The sequence below is a fragment of the Cygnus olor genome, chromosome 5 (assembly GCF_009769625.2).
Source record: "Cygnus olor isolate bCygOlo1 chromosome 5, bCygOlo1.pri.v2, whole genome shotgun sequence".
Classification (NCBI taxonomy): domain Eukaryota; kingdom Metazoa; phylum Chordata; class Aves; order Anseriformes; family Anatidae; genus Cygnus; species Cygnus olor.
In genome coordinates, this window is record NC_049173.1 from 18,108,430 (window position 1) to 18,127,132 (window position 18,703).

The 18,703-nt window shown below is 47.0% G+C and overlaps 1 protein-coding gene and 1 long non-coding RNA gene across 8 annotated transcripts in view; both read left to right on the plus strand.

Moving 5' to 3' along the window:
- Window positions 1-1,845: 1,845 nt before the first annotated feature.
- LOC121070756 lies at window positions 1,846-15,107 on the plus strand. 2 transcript variants are annotated; one of them, XR_005820188.1, is made up of 4 exons: window positions 1,846-2,258; window positions 4,890-4,978; window positions 12,391-12,555; window positions 13,320-15,107. It is a non-coding gene; the product is annotated as an uncharacterized LOC121070756 (long non-coding RNA). The 2 variants fall into 2 exon arrangements; XR_005820187.1 differs by having other exon boundaries at window positions 1,850-2,258; window positions 12,410-12,555.
- Window positions 15,108-15,540: 433 nt separating this feature from the next.
- Window positions 15,541-18,703, plus strand: part of FOXN3 (forkhead box N3) — a 200,236-nt gene continuing 197,073 nt past the window's right edge. For 3 of the 6 annotated variants that reach the window (XM_040560098.1, XM_040560103.1, XM_040560108.1), the window contains exon 1: window positions 15,564-15,720. The gene's annotated coding sequence lies outside the window, so the exon portion shown is untranslated. Of the gene's footprint in view, window positions 15,721-18,703 lie in introns of all 6 variants that reach the window. The other 3 variants (XM_040560111.1, XM_040560107.1, XM_040560105.1) reach the window with 3 other exon arrangements.

The window sequence follows — 18,703 nt, forward strand, 5'->3', positions numbered from 1 at the left end:
ACTATTAAAGTTGCAATTACTGTATTAGGTTCGTAATGTAAATCCATATACCAGCTGTTATAATGCAGCAAAAGAGGAGGGGGAAGTCTGGCAAATAATTTTTGTGGACTTTTATATAGCTACTCATAACAGTGAAATTAAATGAATACATGTGTATGCGTGTACAGCTAGATTTATAGGCTCTCTTTAAAATGTGAGTATTTCAGGTCCCGCTGAAGTAGCAGAAAACAAGCTGGGATTGTTTCACCTGCGTAGCTGGCCTTCTGCTTTCATGTAGTCTCACACTCTGCAATACCAGAGGGACCCACCTATGCCTCCAGCGCAGCCACGTCTTGGGGCAGGTACGGAAATTCAGGGGGCTGACCTTTGGAGCGCTGCGAAGCAGGAAGGAAGCTAAAATTGCAAAAAGCATTTCCTTTGGCAAGTGCTACCCCCTTCCCTGCGCCAGGACCCCTCAGTGAACCAGAGTCTTCAGGGCATCCGTGCTAGCAGTAGCACAAAGCCCTGCTTAAAATCTGTGATTTTTTTTTCCCGTGTATTTTCTCTTCCTTAGATATTCTTGGCTAGATCTCCAGCCAGGGCCAACCTACTGTAGTTCTGCTTGTTTCAGCAGAGCTTTGCTGATTTGAAGCTGAGAATGTAACTCTCATTCAACAGAAATGAAATGCCTTAGTTCAGCCACCGGTGTGTCGTTTGAGCTGGAGGACAATGCATACATGGAATTATGCACAGTAAGAGTTCCTCTTTGTGTGTCCCACCACCGGAATGGTGCAGAGATCCACAGGGGATGTCCTGAGCACAGTTTAGGAGTACATATGATCACTTTCCAGAAGTACTCATCCTGCAGTTGAGTACCTTGTGATTTTATCTTCTATATTTTTCAACTTTCCATCTTACTGCAATAATTCTGTTACCAGCCTTTCTTTTTTTTATATAAGTACAGCCTATGTCAGTTTTTCAAAGTTACTGAGGTCTTTCTGCATGATATTCCTACCCTTTGTCACACTAGTAATACTTCCTCAGTCTGTGACATAAGAAAAATTTTCTTATATATATATTTAAATGTCATATTTATGTAACTTCCTTTTTGCGAATACCTCTAATGAAATTGTTGTACAAGAGCAGTTCATGGGCAGTGTTTGTGGTTTCTCCCTGTGCAGGATATTCTGTTGGCATGGTCCCTCCTTTTCCAGTAAAGCCTCTGTCCTGTTGCACTGGCCTGATCGCTGCCACGTTTGTGCTGTGAATTGCACATGCTGACTTAAACAGTAATTTCCCAATTGACACGATTGTAAATGCTTTACCAAAGTCCAGATAGTTATAATTTTGTCTTTTTTATTCTTCAGAAAAGTCCATTACCTTGGGCATAAATAGCAGATAACCTTTGGTTAGCTCAGACTGTTTTTCCCCATTTACTTTCATGTTTTTGATATATATATATATATATATATATATGTATGTATATGTGTGTGTGTGTGTATGTCTGTATTCAAAAATTTTCTTAACAAATTGCAGAGAACTGGGCTCAGGCAACAGGACATATAGTTGCCCAGATCACTTTTTGTTTTCCCTGTGCTGTTCTCTGGGGAGCCAGTGCCCCTCGACAGCATTGCTCGGTGTTCTGGTCACTCAGAAACAGGAGGAAGCTCACCCCATCCTGTTCCTTCTATCCCCATCTGAACACACCACCTCGCATTTCCACTCCCTTCTTTCTCTCCTGTTATCCATCATTATATATATATATGCTTTCTTCCATTAAATTCAGTGTCACTGTCATTATAGAAAACTGAAGTAAAGTACTCATTTAGATTTGGAGCCGTACTTGAATTATCTCTGATCTTTACATCATTCCCATTTCAGAGCGGTTCCATTTTTTCCTTGTTCTCCTTTTATTTATATAGCTGAGGAACCATTTGTCATTTTAATTTCCTTTGCAATGCTTCACTTTTAGCAGTCTCCGCTGTATTTCTGCACTTTCTGACTTCCAAGTCAGTTTTCGTTGCTGATCTGTCTCTTTTTCCATGTCTTCTAAATGCTCTGATTACTTGGACTTAGAGTGATTAACTTTGCTTTGTTTTAAAAGAGATGTGGGGTCTTGTGGCGAGAGGCACATCCCACGCGTTGGGGTGTGTGACTGGGTGTGGAGCTGAAGCTGGCCTGGTCCCTCCATCGCTGTGGAACTGGGAGCAGGCTCCTGCTTGGAGGAGGGACAGAGGGAACCCAGAGCTCAGGACCGCCTCAGAGATTGTTGCCAAGAGGTATGTAGGACAATCTGTATTTCAGGACTGCACTGGCAACCTGCGATGTCTGATCTCCCTATGAGTAATAGCCATTTTGAAGGGATTATTCATCACGTTAGATCTGAAGCATTTCACTAAAATTGTTGTTTTTCCCCCCTCCCAGCTTTCTTGAAGGTTTCTTTGATCTGAACGTCAAGCCCTTTCTAAATTGAAGTCCTTGAATTATTTGGTCAACTTATTTTCACTAGTTGTTTCCTGGTAGTTCAATAAATAGTAACAGATCTATTTTTGTTTATTCTTTGATTTAATTTTAACTGAGCCAGCCCATGCCTGCTCACTGCAGGATTCTTGTCTATGATTAGCTCTTGCATGATGTATTCCCTGCTCACCAAAACCAGGTCTTAACTGCAGCTCTACATATTGACTCTGGTGAAGAAATCTGACTTTCCCAGTGAGTATCTAGACCATAATATTGCTGGCAGTATTTGTTCTGCAATCTAGGCATTGGATGTGAGATTTCTGTGAGAGCGTTATGGAGAACTATAGCCTTTCCTGATGCTGTTCCTTAGGCTGTTGGAGATGCAGTAGAGTCAACTTTTATTGTCCTTCTGAGAATTATTCCGTCTTGAACAGTCTTCTGCCCATGCTGTCTTGTCTTTCCTTTATAAGCTACCACGTCATGGCACTACAACATCAATTTGCCAAGATAATCTCTATTTCCATCTTTCCTGAACAGCATGTACCTTTCAAGGATTTGCAGAACACAAGGAAATAGATTAGTTTTTATGACTGTGTTTTCCGTGTGACTTTCACATCCTTTATTCTGCGCTAGTAAAGTATAAGTAGCCCTTTCTCTAACTTTTCTGAACCTTATCTTCTGCCTTAGCCTGACAGAGAATGGAGGCAAATACTTTCACCTGCATGTTAAATAATCATGTGGAATTTCAGTCATGCCCTTTCTTCTTTTTTTTTGGTGCCGAATTTTACTGTGAGATCCCAACAATAATAACAATACTATTTCTCTTTTTTAAAGGCTTGCTTTCCAGAGGCACACGTGCACACACACACACACGCACACACAAAAAAAAAAAAGGCAGTAAAATCTTCCCTTGGAAACCTGTTTGCCTTGTCTGAGGAACAGGTATTTCGGGGTCTTTATTGGGAATATCTGAGCTGTACAAATACTATGCTAACATTCACAGCCCCTTTAAAGGAAGCCAGTGCTCTTAGCACGTTCATCACATATCATCCCCGTCGGAGGCGTGCCAGAAACATCAGCCTCCTTGATTTTTTTCCCCATCCTTTATTGTGTATTCCACTATCCATCTGTTATGAATCACTCATAAACCTAGCCTAATCATGACAAATATGTGAAGAACTAATTTGCAGTTCACAAGATGAACTGAATTGGGTTGAATAATGAAGGCACTGATGCCAGACTTGATTTGATTTGTATATGTTTAGACACATTTTGAAGTCAACAGGGAAGTATATGCAACTTGCAGAGCTCAAGTGTTTCCTGGTTATTATCTTCCTTTTCTAATAATCAAATTCATTTGCAAGTAACCACAACCAAGCAACCCAATAACAAAAGATTTATACCATGTTGGCAGTTGAAATGGCCATTTCATTTCTAATGGGAGTCTGTTGTGAGGTGGATCCTCAACAGTGCTTCTCATCTTCAGATCTACCTGTTTATGCAATCGTTATGATTTACAGTGTCATGGAGAAGAATCTGTTACAGTTTCTGCAAGTAAGCTAGATGCTACATCAGATAACCAAGTTTCCTAGAGCTATTAGCCACGTATAGCTCAGATAAATTGTTTTCCTTGTGTTAGGAAGTCAAAGTAAACCTGTTAAAACAATAACAGTACATCAATATCTTAAATTTCCTATTAAGCTCCATTTCCCTGCAGCTCCTCCAGCTGAGGGGAGAGTGAGTCAAACAGCTAAAGGAAGTAACGTTTTTAACATCTTAATTCAAGAGGGTGCAGGGCCATATTATGAAAATGAAGTTCATGTGCTGTAAAGAAAGTAATGTTTTTACTGAATTGAGAACTTGATGTCAATAGTGCTTTTCAGTTGTGGAAGCCTGTTGTTTATTGCAGCAGCAGGTTTTGTGTGAGTTCCTTCCTGATTTACTATGATTCACATTGATAGACTTCTAGTCTGTGACACTGCCATCACAAATGATAATTTATAACAGCTTTAGCTCTGCTCTTTCAGCACTGGTTTTCAAGGACTAGAGCCAAGAGCTATTCACCAGAAGTAAATCTGGGAGGAAGTTCACTTACTATGAATATTAATTAATGTTTATATACTACTGTTTATTTTGTTATGCAGTGATTTAATTCAGAGTATTCAAAATAGTGTTGTATGGGTGAAGAGATTCAGTGGCCATGTGCTCAATTCATTTCGGAGATAAACCTGCTTCCATTCATTTTCTTTTATGATATAACCTGAAAACAAGCTTTAGTCAATGCAGCAGAAAGGAGAGTGCATAAGCTGGTGACAAGTGGTGCTTCTCTGTTCTCTGTAATTATGCAATAAAGAGAAGATGTTCAGATTCACCTCCGAGCCCTTCCCCCGCGTTGCTCTTCCTATGTGCTAGAGTTAACCTCTTCACTTTGCTACTTTCTTTTTATTCAGGCTAATCGTCTCCTTGCAGAGGCACTAGTGCAAGTGATTGAGATGAAGGGGTGTAGCATCATCTTGATGCTGAAGAGCATTCATGGAAGGTGAGTGTATGACTTCCCAGCAGAATGAGAGAAGAATACACAGCTTAAAAAAAATTTCATCTGTGAGAAAAACAGGAATGGCCAGGTCATTACAGATTGCTAGCATGCTTGGATTTTTCATGGTGTAGTATATAAAAGTATTGTCATTTTGTATTTTGTAATCAGAAGCCTGCACTTTTGCTCATGGTTCTTGCAAAACTTTAGTTTTATTAGGCTATATGCTCCAAAGGTGCCTCTCATCTCAAATCCACAAAACGAGTAACAGCGCCACAGGAAGGCCCAGTAAGTCTCATTTTCTGGCATCAGCACTTCCCTCCCTTAGGGTATAACCCCAAAGCCCAGAACTGCTCACTGAAAGGGGCTGAGTATCAGAGCCAGTCAGCAGAGCCTGCTGGGTCAAGCCCTCTTCGTCAGAGGGTGAGGTGGCCACGGTCCCTGGGATGCCTCCTTCCCCCAGCCTGCCCGCAGAGCACAGCCCCTCCTCAGCCACCCCACTGGCTTCTCAAAGGGCTGGTGCTGGTGGCTGTCCTCGCCCTGTGGGCACACCAGCCTAGCAAGACCTTTCCTTTTCCTTGCATGCATGGTATATGTCAGACAAGCCTTAAATAGTTTGCACCTACTTCAGTAAGTAGCTCAGAAGTGTAGCATCCCACAGTAATGAAGAAAAACCCTTATTCCGTTAAATTAGGTGTTAGGCATAATGTGAGCTGCATTCCTCCATCATCTACACCCAAATTTCCTCAGTGAAGTCAATAGGAGCTGGGCCTGTAGGGTTAAGAAAATAACTTGACCCATTTAGGTGGCACAGAACAGACGCGGGTGGATTGCACAGACTAAGGAGTAAGCAGAGTGTTGCCCATTGTATTTACTATCATGTTTGTTGGGGGAGCTAAATTATTCTTACTAATTCTGCTAGCAGTGTAATACACTGTCTCAGTAATGGAAAGCATACGAAAGCAAGCAGATGGTGAGAGCAGAAAAAAATCCGAGCGTGTCCTGATAATGTAGTAAGCAAGTTCATTTTTTTGGCATTAGGCTTTCATAACCGAGGCATGGTGATAACAAGTACAGACACATTTTTAGAGCACAGTTCATCAAAAATTATAGCCAGTTTCATTGCAGGGCAATGGAAGATTACTTTCTGAGACTTCTATATAGATAAAAACTAGATGTGAATGTTGTTGAATTAGACCCATCATTTATTACTGCTAGCAGATGAGTGACAGAACAGATACTGGTCAGAGAGATTCCGTCACGGCTCCTGCGATTGCTCATATCATTACAAACAGAGTCTTTCACCCATTATTTTGCAAATATGTAGCCACCCTGCATTCCAGAAAAACCACAGATACTTTGATACAGGGTGTTACCACAATGGGCAGTATTGGAAATTCAAAATATTTTACTTCGCTTTAGAAGTATTCGGTCTCTGGTTTGGAGTTTTGTAGTTCAAGGTTGTTTCTCCTTGGACACCTGTGTGTGTATCTGCAGCATGTGAGGATCCCAGCCCGACTGGCAGCCCCTCGCTTCTCCTCCCCTCGTCCCTCCTGTGTGGAAGGCAGAGCACAGCCTCAGGAGGAGACACCCCGACTTGTTTAGCGCGTCAGAGAAAACGGAGCCAACCTTGACTCACTGCCTGAGCAAAGGGCCCTAAAATGCACTTTCTGGGGAGGATGCGAACCAGCCAGATTACCACCAAATCACATTTGTTAAGTCTCTCAGGCCAAAACATGGGCAGAAACGAGGCCAGATTTACCATTTACATGATCTATCATTTTACTATTCTTCAGAGAAGGGGCACATTCATTTCTGTTATAACTTCCTTTTGAAGCAAGGCAGTTGCACCTTTATGTGACTTCAGATAGCTTCAGCCATTCATCGTGAGATGTGGCAGCAAGCAGGCCCTTCCTTCAGCTTCCAGGAGTTTGTTTCAGATGGAGTAAAGGAGGAGGAGCTGTGAAACGCACTGCTGCAGCGATGAGAGGAAATGCCAGTGTATAATCCAGGGAATAAACAGATCTGAGCAGGCTGATCTCTTCTGCAGGGAAGAGGGGTGAGGAGAGACAGCCCCATTTCTCATTAAAGCATGTAATTGGTTACAATGCTCTTTTTTCATCATGCAGTAACACAGCATACTAAGTAATGCAAGTTTTTTTCAAATATTTCATATGCATCTGGTTCATTCCTGACTTCAAGAAACAAAGGCAAGAGAGCCTTTTTGATTGCTTGATCCCTCTGAGGACACTGTTCTTGCTGCTTCCTGAGGAAAGTTGTCTCCCTTTATCTTTTTTTAGTAATGGCTTGCTGATTTAACCTCCCAGGAGATAATGTTTTTTTTCTTCCCTATTGCTTTTAGTGTCTCTGGCAAGTGGTAGGTGGTAGCATTCAGGAGATTTCTTTGATGGCCCCGTGTCCTCTTTGTTTCATTACCCAGGCAGGACTTGGAGGAGGGAGGAAAAAGGATCTATGTCGTATCTTGGCTCCCAGACCTCTTCCTGCTCCCTGGGCTGTGCCACCAGCCTCACCGATGCCACCTCCCCTCACGGGGGCCGGGGGCAGGTGACCCAGGGCCACCTCTGCTGCCAGGGCAAAGCCTGAGCCTTTCTCCCGGCAGAGCCTTGGGCACTGCCCCCCTGCAATCCGCGAATCTCTCCTGCAGTGACACGACCTTGCTCCCAAATTGTTTAGGCTAAGGCCAGCGAGCCTGTTTTCAAAGCAAAGTGCTGCTCTGCCTGTGCAAATCTCTCTTGATTTTTGCTTGATAATTCCCCCAGCAAGGAGGTTTAAATGCAGTGTCCGTATACAGTTCTTTTCAGTGGTTTTCCTGTAATGAGCCATAACGTGTTGTGTCTTCGCACACCTCTGAACAAGGCTATGAAAACATTAGAGGATTTTTCTAACAACTGGTGAGTCTGCCGCTCTTCACAGCCACCACAAACCCTCCCGACTGATAAGCCTGGCTGCCCAGGGATGCTATCTTTACTTCTAGGGTCAGAGGAAAAACAAAAGGAAGGTGGGAGCTGCATCTGAATATTTTAAACAGCTAATTCTAATGGAAACCAGTGGCACAACAGACGCTTCACGAACAGAGGCATCTCAGGTGTGTTGGTGGAGACACAACGGTGTGTAGAGGAGGGAGTTTGGGCAAGAAGGATGGAAGCTGAACTCTTTGCTCCTCTGCATCTCTGGGCACTGTGACGTGATTTGCTCAGTGTCTTGCCCGCCAAGCAATGCCAGCGTATCCATAGCGATGCTGAGAGACTTAATTCACAGTGAGCGAATTACATCCACAGCAGTGCTGTGTGCCCCTCGTACCTGTGCATAGCTCGGTGCCGGAGCAGTATTGTCCCCGTGACGTCCTGTCCTTGAAAGGGGAGTGCAGGGCAGTACCCTGTGCCCGAAGTCGCGGACACAGCAGCGCCTGGGGAAGCCTTGGGAGCGCTGCTGGCTCTTGCTGAGGTGTGCTTGGGCAGGCCAGGGTGCTCTCCCTGGGTCTGACCACCTGCGTGCTCCTCAAGTTGCCCTGCTGGAAATGACACAGCCCCGTGGCTCAGAAAAACCTTTCTGAAGAATAAGTTTTTAGCCTGGGTCTCCCACACCTGAGGCTCATAACCTCACTGCTGGTTCATTTTCCTGTAGGGACAGAATATGTTACGGAGCCAGAATTTCATGGGCAAGTAAGTCCCAGCACCTGCTAGATCCACGGGCTGCAACCTCCCACCTCCTTCAACATTTGTATTTTCATCTATGGGAAATAGCAACGTGGTAAAGAATTCCTTTTGTTTCAAATATTTTATCATAGTGTTATCTTGCCTAGTCTAAATAATGGTCCCGCTTGCTCTTGAGAGTTGTACTCTGCAGGGGAAGGCGCTGACAAATTTTGTTGTTCCCAGAGCACCCCCCTCAGCATGGGGACACAGATATCTCTGTAACATGGGGTAGCTGTGTGGCTCTTGGTAGCATCAAGCCAGACGCATAGTAACTGAAAAAAAAGAGGAAAAATTGGCCCTCCGTGTCCCAAGCTGACCCACCACAGAGAAAGATCCAGGCTGTGATGCTCCTGCCCTGGCCGTGCCATTTCTTGCAGCAGGAAGCAGTTCACATCCCAGGCTCCGTTTCAGTCCCAGCTGTGTGTAAAAGCCCAGGTGTCACTGGAAGAACTCCCCATGCCTCCTCCGGCATGTGCAGAACGTGTCACTCGCCTCTTTGCCTTAAAAGCAATGTCTTTTTATCTTGATGGTCACTTAGTAATGGAAACCAGTGGCCACACCAGTTATCTGGAAGAGGCTAAAGGACAACGTGCTCCACGCCCTGTACAAATCAGCCAGATCGCTTCAGAGCCCGTGTCGGTTCCAGGTGGCTGGGCACAGCCGGCGTGGTCGGAGGGGCCGGTACGCAGGGGTTTGTCACCCTGGCATGTCCCAGCCCGGCTGCGGCCTGCCCAGCAAGGGCACGTGAGGATCTTTGAATTTCCCCAGTGATCACACAGCATCCTGGAACAGTTCCGGAACAAACAGCGACTGTATTTAGAAAGGCCTTAGCGTTGGGTAAATGTCCCACCCTGACACCTCAAAGCGTTTCAGTCCTTTTCCTGACTCAGTTACTCACTGCAGTGGGTAAGTCCTTTCCATAGGAATTTGCCTGTGTTTTCCACCTGCAAACTGGGAAGAAAGGTATTTGGCCACCTCTGAGAAGGGCTTGGGGAGCTCTGCAAGAAGGGTGCTGTTAGGGATCAGACGCCTGCAGCAGCAAGTGGCATCGAATTAGCTGGAGAAGGGCTGGCTCTGTCACTGCAGCACTTGTTTGGGACCAGCTCCCGGGTGTATTAACATTCCACGTGCAACTTAGTCCTTCTGTGCCTTCATGCCTCACCTGTACAATGGGGATGGTGATGTTCCTTTGGTTACATGAGTGCTGAGAGGTAGTGCATTAATGGTACTGAGACAATCACCATGCAAATACCCTGCAATAGCTGCAGCCACGGCAGGTTTTTTTCATTTGTGTTCACTGACCTATTGGAGGAACTGAACTACGAGCACCTCAACTGTAGTGGGAAATGCCTGGAGAGCCAGGGCAGCCCCAGATGTCACTGAACATCACAGGGTGCCGAGTCCAAACCTGGGCTTGAATACAGACAGCACAGCTAATCCCTGCTTAACTCATAGTAGCCTGAACCTAAACATGAAATCCAGCCAATGAGTTACCAGAAATCTGAATCTGGATTTGGTTCCCCATTTTGTAACTCGGGCCTAGGTCTTGAAATTACCCAGTTGTCAGCTGCAATCTACTCTGAAGCTGGAGATTTATTTCTACAGGAGGCAGGGAAACATATTATGTTGCCAAACTACTTCCAGTCTTTTCCAGAATTACAAGTCAGGGGATGGTGGGTAAGTCTTGTGATTCCATGCTACAATCTAAACCAGATGGGCTACTCTCCCAGCATAAATATTTAAGCAAAAAAGCAAAAAACTGGCAGAAAAAGGTCTGTTTTCTGATTAATTGCATTATTATGGCTTACATTATTTAATGAGATGCACATAAAGCTGGTTCACAAGATAGTTTGATCACCGGCTTTGATTCATCCGAATAAAATTTGGAATTTTTGTTTTCTCGGGGATAATGAGGTAACCATAGAATAATAAAGTGGCTGTGTTTATTAGAAACAGAAAACAGCCTGCAGAAGTAAAGCCCCTCCTGGTAAAGCTCATGTTAAATTAATCCAAATATACAAATAATTAAACATGATCCAGCAAAACCACGTCACTAATATCAGCCCAGGTGAGATTAACAGAACAGAGCACAGACTGTGGCAAGTGAGAAAGGGGAGGATGAGGAGGAAATCTGTGGCCAGGTTTCTCGGTCCCTATCAAGGCAGAACTGCCAAGAGGCTCTGGTCCCCTTGCTGCACAGCACTGCAGTCCTGTTGCTTGTGTCAAGCATGCGGGCTGCGAACTGTGAGGTTCCCTTTTGGGGGAAAAACAAGGTAAAGACACAACGCCCTATAGCTGTCTTCAAAGGGGCAGGGCAGTGAGGGAGCCCGTGCACATGGCTGGGACGGGAGTTGTTAATGGTGACGAGAGAGAGGGTTTACCTGCATCAAGCCTAGAGACAAAAATGATGAACCTGCAAGCCTGGAGACTCAGGCTGAATGTCTGCTGGCTGCTCCTGTGCCTTCATGCATGTGCTGACCTTCCCGGGCTGCAGCAGCCCAGAGCTGCTGGGGTGGATTTGGGGATGGGGCAGTCAGAAGGGGAGGGGTCAGGCAGATGGATGCCCTAGCGGACTAGGATGCTCCGTACTTTTAATTCATTTCTATGCTAAATAAACTGAATTTGCTCAAAAAAAGAAAACAAAACAAAAAACAGGGAGCAAAATTCTTACCCCCAAGAGATGCAGGAAAGCACATCTGCATGGGGGCGGCCTGAGAAGGACAGGGAGCTGTGGGATGCTGGGGGAGAGAGGGGACAGGCCGGGGAGCAGGCACTGATGTGAATGATGAGGGAGAGTGAGCATCCCTTTGCCTCAGGCTACACCTAGAATAGCTAGAAAAACTGACTGCATCTTACTGGTTGCACCCAAAATAATGCCTGTAACTATTGTGTATACTTCAGGATGTTAAAAGAACAGAAAGGAAAAAGAGAACTGGTTTTACAAAACATCACAGACTACCATGCTTCCCAGCGATCCTCTCAGACAGGCACATCGGACTAAGTTTGGCAGTACCAGAACAGCTTTATGAATGTTTTCTTGTAGTTTTATGTTATTCTAAAATCTGCCTCGGTCACCGCTGAGTAGTCATCAGTCTTCTTCCCTCTGGCAGTAAAGTGTGTGCTGTTTTGGATCCTAGTTCCATGAGGTTAAGAGAAATCCTTCTGCTTATTTTTCGCTTTCAGTCTTTCAGCATTTCTGCCACTGAAGATCCTCTTCTACAGCCTAAAGTTGAAAAATCTTTGTGGCAGATTTGGCATTGCCTGTAATAATTTATGAACGTGATGTGTTGACATGTTTACTGTGTGCATACATTGAGCTACTTCAATAGCTGGATTGTCAAGCAGTGTACCCAGGAGAGGGGAGATGAATCCAGGCACGCATTTTTGAGGAAACACTTTGGAAATGAAGCAAGCGCCCTTCACTGTGACATTTTGGTTGGGCCCTGCTAGGCTCGCAGGAGATTTCCCTGGGAGGATGCGGGTGCCTGCGAAGGAAGACACGAAAAGCCCCGAGAATTTACAGAGAACCGTTTAAATGGAGGCGTTGGAGAATGAGAACCCAAAAGGGATTGAGAGAGCTCAGATCTGCAGATGGCTAATTCTGTAGATGTTGATAAGAGTGCAAGATAAAGTGGATGTGATATTTATTTTTTAACCAATATGCTTTATTTCAGTGGTTAAAAGGCTCTTCTGTTTTACCAGTGTTGTTTGGGTCATGCAGGAAGGATGAAGGTCTCTGTTCCCATGTACACCTGTGAGCTTGGAGAATGCACGAGGTACATGGGCTGGAGCTTGCTGTGAGCGTGCCACGACCATGTTATCCCATCTGTGGAAAGGTAAAAACTCAAGGCCTGACATAAGCAGAGGGTAAGTCAGAAAGACCACTGACAGCCAGAGATACAGCAGTAACCATAACAACACCATCATCTTTCTTAGAAGTCCTAGCACGTAATTCTGCTAATGACTTTTATTAAACATTTAAGCCTTAGCCTTCAAGTGATTCATATTTGTTACAAAAAACCGTCCCATTAGCACAAAGTACAAGCTGAAACAAAGTTAATGAGCCCTAATACTTGCAGGATAATTCAAAGTTTAAGGGTGATATTAACAAAAATAAAATAAGGAAGAGCAGAAGAAATCCAGTTTCATTGTCCACCAGAGAACCTGAGTCTTATCCTTTCAGTTCATAAAAGCAAGTCTATTGCTCAAGTGACTCTTACGCTGTTATTAAAGTTGTACGAGAACACACAGATGTGCATAATTAAGTACCCCTTTGTGGCCATAAACGGTCTGCCTGGCTGTCCATGGGGAATGCGAGTGGGACTTGATTCATAAGCATGAAAGAGAGGATGCCATTACCGTAATCCCCCTGTATTTCACCGCATTGTCCGGGGCTTGGGCCCAGGCGGTGGAGTGGTCGGGCATAAAGGCCTACCAACGGGGGCCAGCTGTGTGCTCTGTGCGTCTGAGAGGCAATAGGGAAATGACCTGGAGCTGCATATGTGAGTATTTGTCCTATGAAAATCTTCAGTGGAACTCAAGTCAGGCAGCCAAACAACTGAGGCACTACAAAAAGTCATTAAGTGTGTCTGAAAATGCAGTATATTTTTAATTGTCTCCTTGTTTTGCAGTCAGATACTAATGGCAAATGGGTAGATGGAATAAAAGTCACTGACATCTTCCTACCCTTGAAAACAAATGATGTGGCTAAAACACTGCCGTTTTTATCTTTGTTTCCAAGTGAAGAGACTGAACACACTCCAGAAACAAAAAGGGTAAGCAGCACGGCTATAACATGCCGTATTGGAAGTGACGAGTGAGCATTTGTATGGTGACCAATTTCCTCCCGCAGTTACGTTCATTTTAATGTGGCTCCCATTAAGCACGATACCTGGTCTCTGCGCTCCCCAGCCAGTCCGGTCTCAGCAAACAACTTTGGAAGTGCAAAAAGGGAATGGGAAAGGATGTGCTGCAACGGAGCTGAGGGCTGGGCAAGCACGGGCCTACCGTGCTCATCTCCTGCAACAGCTCCTCGTATTGCTCCTTGGTAAATAACCGCCTGGTGCTACAGCACCATGGAGATGTTCCCAAGAGGGGTCCCTGTGGCAAAGCACCCCTACACCAGAATGGTTTTCTTGGGGTGGGAGAGGAGACCCCGGTGCTCTGGGTGCCAGAGGCCAGGAATAACCCAGCAGCTGCCAGCTGGGGAGCCCGGGTTTGCAGGCTCTCCAGAACAAGGCTTAATGAAAAACGCGAAGGAGAATTAGATGAAATGGGCTGACTTGGACATGGGAAAACGTTCTGCAACATAAATCATAAATTCTCCCCCGTTTGGAGAGAGGTAAGAATTTCATCTTCATTAATTTCATCTGGCAGATACAGATAACAAAGCAGCCCTCTGTATGGGAGAGTGATCATCGCTAAGGCTGATGCAAAGAGACAAGATGCACTTGGAGACAGGAAAAATACTTTGCTGAGAAAGTTTCCACTATTAATATTTTTCCCTTGCAAATGTGGGTCTTCTAAAACACTCTTTTCTTTAGGAAGGATCCAAATGAAGAGGAGGTGGGAAGGAGAGTTACAAAGCACCTAAGAAAGCCTCAAATATCTGAGTGGGAGGAAGGAAGAAGAAATGAAAGAATAATGAAGCTTGCATCACTGGGAGCAAACAGAGGAAGGGAAATGCACATACTTGTGGCTAAATTCTGCAGGAACTTAGGCTGAGGTTTAAAGCTGCTGCGGTTAGCACAGATACAGGCACAGAGCAATTCAGACGACCTGATCAAAGGACAAAGAAACGCTGCTGCTGCTTTCATTAGGAAAATTACCTGGCTTGGAGTTAATGAGCATGTACAGGAAAAAGTGCTTTCTTTATAGCATTGACACGGAGTAGACCTGTGAAGGGTAATCAGCACCTGCAGTGTCTACAATGACTGTGATTTGGGGATTCCTTGAGTGGGGCCAGGACTTTGCCATTCACGGAGACTCCTGTTGGCATTCGCGGGATTTCCAGATGTGGCGATACTGCAAACAGATAATTACACTTTCACAAGCAATTTGCAGACGCCTTGTTATTGACGTGGTGCCCAGGGCCCCCTGCATTAGCCGTGCTGACAGCTGAGCCAAAATGTTCGGCTCCCACCTCTCGGGGTTTTTTCATTAAGACTACACCGGGTGTTTCTACATGGTGAGCACCGCCAGCAGCTGCCACGCTGACGGCCGCCTACCTGGGCGAGGAGCGAAGCCTGGAAAAACAAATCTGTGAACTTTGCCTGGGGGCTCCCAGGGCTGTGTATGCCCCATGGGACAAACCCAGCCTGTCCGCACAGTGAGGAGTGAGTTTCGGGGAAGCAGCCGAGGTCACGGCCTTCTGTGCAGACACAGGGGCACCAGGGACACAACTGGGACCCCCAGAGGCGGGGGTGCAGAGAAGCACACTGTAGGGGGGTGGTTTTTGTGATTTTCACGAGCAAAAGGGCCGGGCTGCTCCTTTCAACATCCACCCTGAGAGCCAGAAAAATGGGCAGAGGAGCCGTCTTTCTGTTCCCCTCCACCCACATAACCGTATATTATACAAACACACACAAAAAAAATCCACTTTTTTTTTTTTTTTCCAAATCTTATCACCAAGAATTCACGAGTTACAACTTTCCGCATCCTTCTGACCTCCAAAGGTCGCCCTGGGCCTTCTCCGCCTCCCTCCAGCCCGGCACCGGCCCGGGGCCCCCATCGCTCCACGGCGGGCAGGGAGGCGGTGGCGGGGCCGGGCCGGGGCGGCACCGGGGCGGTGTCAGGGCGGTACCGGGGCGGTGCCGGGGCGGTGCCGGTGCCGGGGCGGGCCCGGGGCCCGGCGGGCGGCCGGAGGGGGCGGCGCGGGCTGCGGCTGCCTCCCGCCGGGGGCGCGGAGCGGGGCGGCCGCGGGGAGCTCCCACCGCACCGCACCGCACCCACCTCACCCCACCCCACCCCACCCCACCCCACCTCACCTCACCCACCCACCGCACCCAGCCGGCGAGGGAGCGAGGCGAGGAGGTAACGGCGCAGGCGATCCGCGCGGTCCCGGGCGCTGCGTGGCGCTGCCCCGGCCAAACTTTTGGGGCCGCTCTGCCCCGGCCCGGCCCCGCGGGGTCCCCCCCTCAGCGCCCCCCGGGGCTCCCGGCGCGGCCCCGCGGCCGGACAAGGGCACCGCCGGCGGGGCTGCCCCGGGCGCGCTGCCGGGAGGGCGCTCTCGCATCTTCCGGCCGCTTCGCTCCGCTCGCGCTCCGCCGGGGCCGGCTCCCAGCTCGGCGGCACGGGGCGGCGCTGCGCCCGGGGGCGGCGGGGGCGCGGCGGGGCAAGGGGGATCTGGGCTCCTGCTCCTCGAGCCGGGGGGGGGGGGGGGGGGGGTCGTGGTGTTCCCCAGGCTGAATATTGCACAAAAATGGGCAAACCGTGGAAATGAGTTTGTTTGGTACCAGTATATGTATGTGTGTGTATATATCCATAACACACAACACTGAGCAAAAAACCATGAAAATGAGTTTGTTTGGTACCTATATATATGTGTGTATATATCCATAACACACACAAAAATGAGCAAACCATGAAAATGAGTTTGTTTGAAACCAAATGTATATATATATATATCCATAACACATGAAAATGATCAAACCATGAAAATGAGTTTGTTTGATACCAAATATATATATATATATCCATAACACATGAAAATGATCAAACCATGAAAATGAGTTTGTTTGGTACCTACATATATATATATATATATATATATATCAGTAACACACAAAACCAAGCAAACCGTGAAAATGAGTTTGTGCGGTACTAAAATATATTTATACACGTATATCGAACGGTGAGATGAGTCCGTGCACTATTAAATTCTGCCCGTCCGTCCCCCCGGGCAGGGTGTGGGTGCAGCAGATGGGTGGCAGGAGCCCCGCTGTGCCCGGTGCCCTGCGGAGGCCAGCGCCCAGTGGCCTCAGTGAGGGCGTGAGGCCGCCCGGCCGTGGGGCAGCTCTTGGGTAGGAGAGGGACTGTCCCAGGAGTGCAACATCTATAAACACTTTTCTGATTGGTTTAAAAATTTAGACACAGGAAGTGGATGGTATCTAATAACAGACAAGTGGAGACACTGTTGTCATGGAAACTGAGAAGACTTCCCCCCCCCCCCTCCGTTTATTTAAAAAAAAAAAAAAGTCTGCATATCATCAGAAATGCCTGCAGAACGTGTTGGCTTCTGGTGCCTTTCCCACAGCATCTGTTGAAACCTGAGAATGTGCCTGTCAAACCAAGGTCACTCGCAGTAAAAACTGCGCTGCCTCCATGGCTCCTCTCCTCTCCTCTCCTCTCCTCTCCTCTCCTCTCCTCTCCTCTCCTCTCCTCTCCTCTCCTCTCCTCTCCTCTCCTCTCCTCCCGGCCGTCCCGGGCTCCCACCAGAGGACGAGCGCAGGTTGGGGAGGCAGCGGGGTGCTGGCCTCGCTCGGCCGGCCTCCGTCCTGTGGTGCCTCTTGGGATTCGGGAGGGACGGCCGGGGCTGGTGGAGTCTGCCTTTGTTCCTCCTCGGTACAAAACCATACTCGAGCAAAGTGGTGTGAACTTGAGCGTTGAGGCCTCGACCCTGGCCTCACCTGGGGAAAAAATGGGAGGCAAATGGCTGTGGGAAGCGCTGTGCGATGGTTTTTAATAAAAGTCACCGCTTGGTTGTAGAGTGCTGTTTGGGGATGAAACCAGAGAGAGGAGAACAAAATGTACTTCATTACTGATGAATGCAACGTGAGAAAACAGGGCTGAAGTTTTACTTTGCCGGACTACTGAAAGTTTGTTGGGTGTGAGAGGAGAGTGGTTTTGCTCTTAGAGCAGCAGAGAAGTGTTTGTCAGGGAACTCGCAAGAAGGGCTTTAATGCTTTTACTTATTTTCTTGGGTAGCAGATGTTGATCTCGGATGTTTTTGATGGAGAGACATCTTTGAGAACTGAGCTGATTTGAAACTGAACCCTGCATTTGCTTGAAGCATTTCATTTTCTTGCCCTCTTTAATCATATTTTGCAGCGACCAAGCCGAGAGAGGCACCGAGCACATCACCGCTGTGCCGGTCGCTGCTTGGGAACCTTCAGGGACCACTGCCACCTTCGGCATCCCTTGGCTTACGTGCTCTGCTCTTTGGTTGTTGCTTCTCGAGAGCTCCAGCTGTGGCTGTTCAGGCCGGACGGCGTGGGGCTGAGCCCCCAGTTGCAGGCAAGGGGCTCAGCACCCTCCCCTTGTACCACGCCGTGGGCACACGGTGCCGGCGGTCGTGCATTGACTCTTGTCCCGCTTGCCTCTCATCATCCAGGTGCTGCCTCCAGCTGTTTTGGAGTGCAAGTGGAGAAAGTTTGGCTTCAGAGCGAAAGTGTGCTTGCTTCTAGAAAAGAATTTCCTGTTGTCGGGAGCACCCTTATCTGCAGGAAGGTTCGCCGGCAGGAAGCGTGTCGGTTACTTGTTTTTACAAAGCGAAGGAAACGGACTGGATTATGTACTTTCTAGATTTACCCTTCGTGGTCCTCGGTGTCTCGGCTGCCGTGTTTGTCTCTGGCGATTTTGGTTTGTAAAAGTTTTGTGATGCCAGCTGGTCCCGAGTGAGATGCAAGAAGTAAAATTCTTGCATTGTCCTGCCTCTTTTTCCTGCTCTTGTTTAACACAAACAAACCGAACAAACCCAGAGGCTCTCTGGGCCACGTTTTCAAATCTATGCAATTTGCACCTTATGCCTTTTGAGCCTAATTAATGATTTGAATATTCAGTGTGGATACTCAACAGATGTTTTTTTTCCCTTAAAAAGAAAGATCAGAAGTATACGTTATTTTACTAGTAGGAGCAGTCCTTACGCTTCCAAACTGCTTTTCATGCTGGATCGTAAATCACCTTACCGAAGTCCATTTCTTTGACGTCCGCAGAAATTCAGTAAGCGTAGGAAACCGAAAGGTAGCGTTTCACATGGGCAGCCCAAAGTTATGGGGCAGGGCTGGCAGTCAAATTA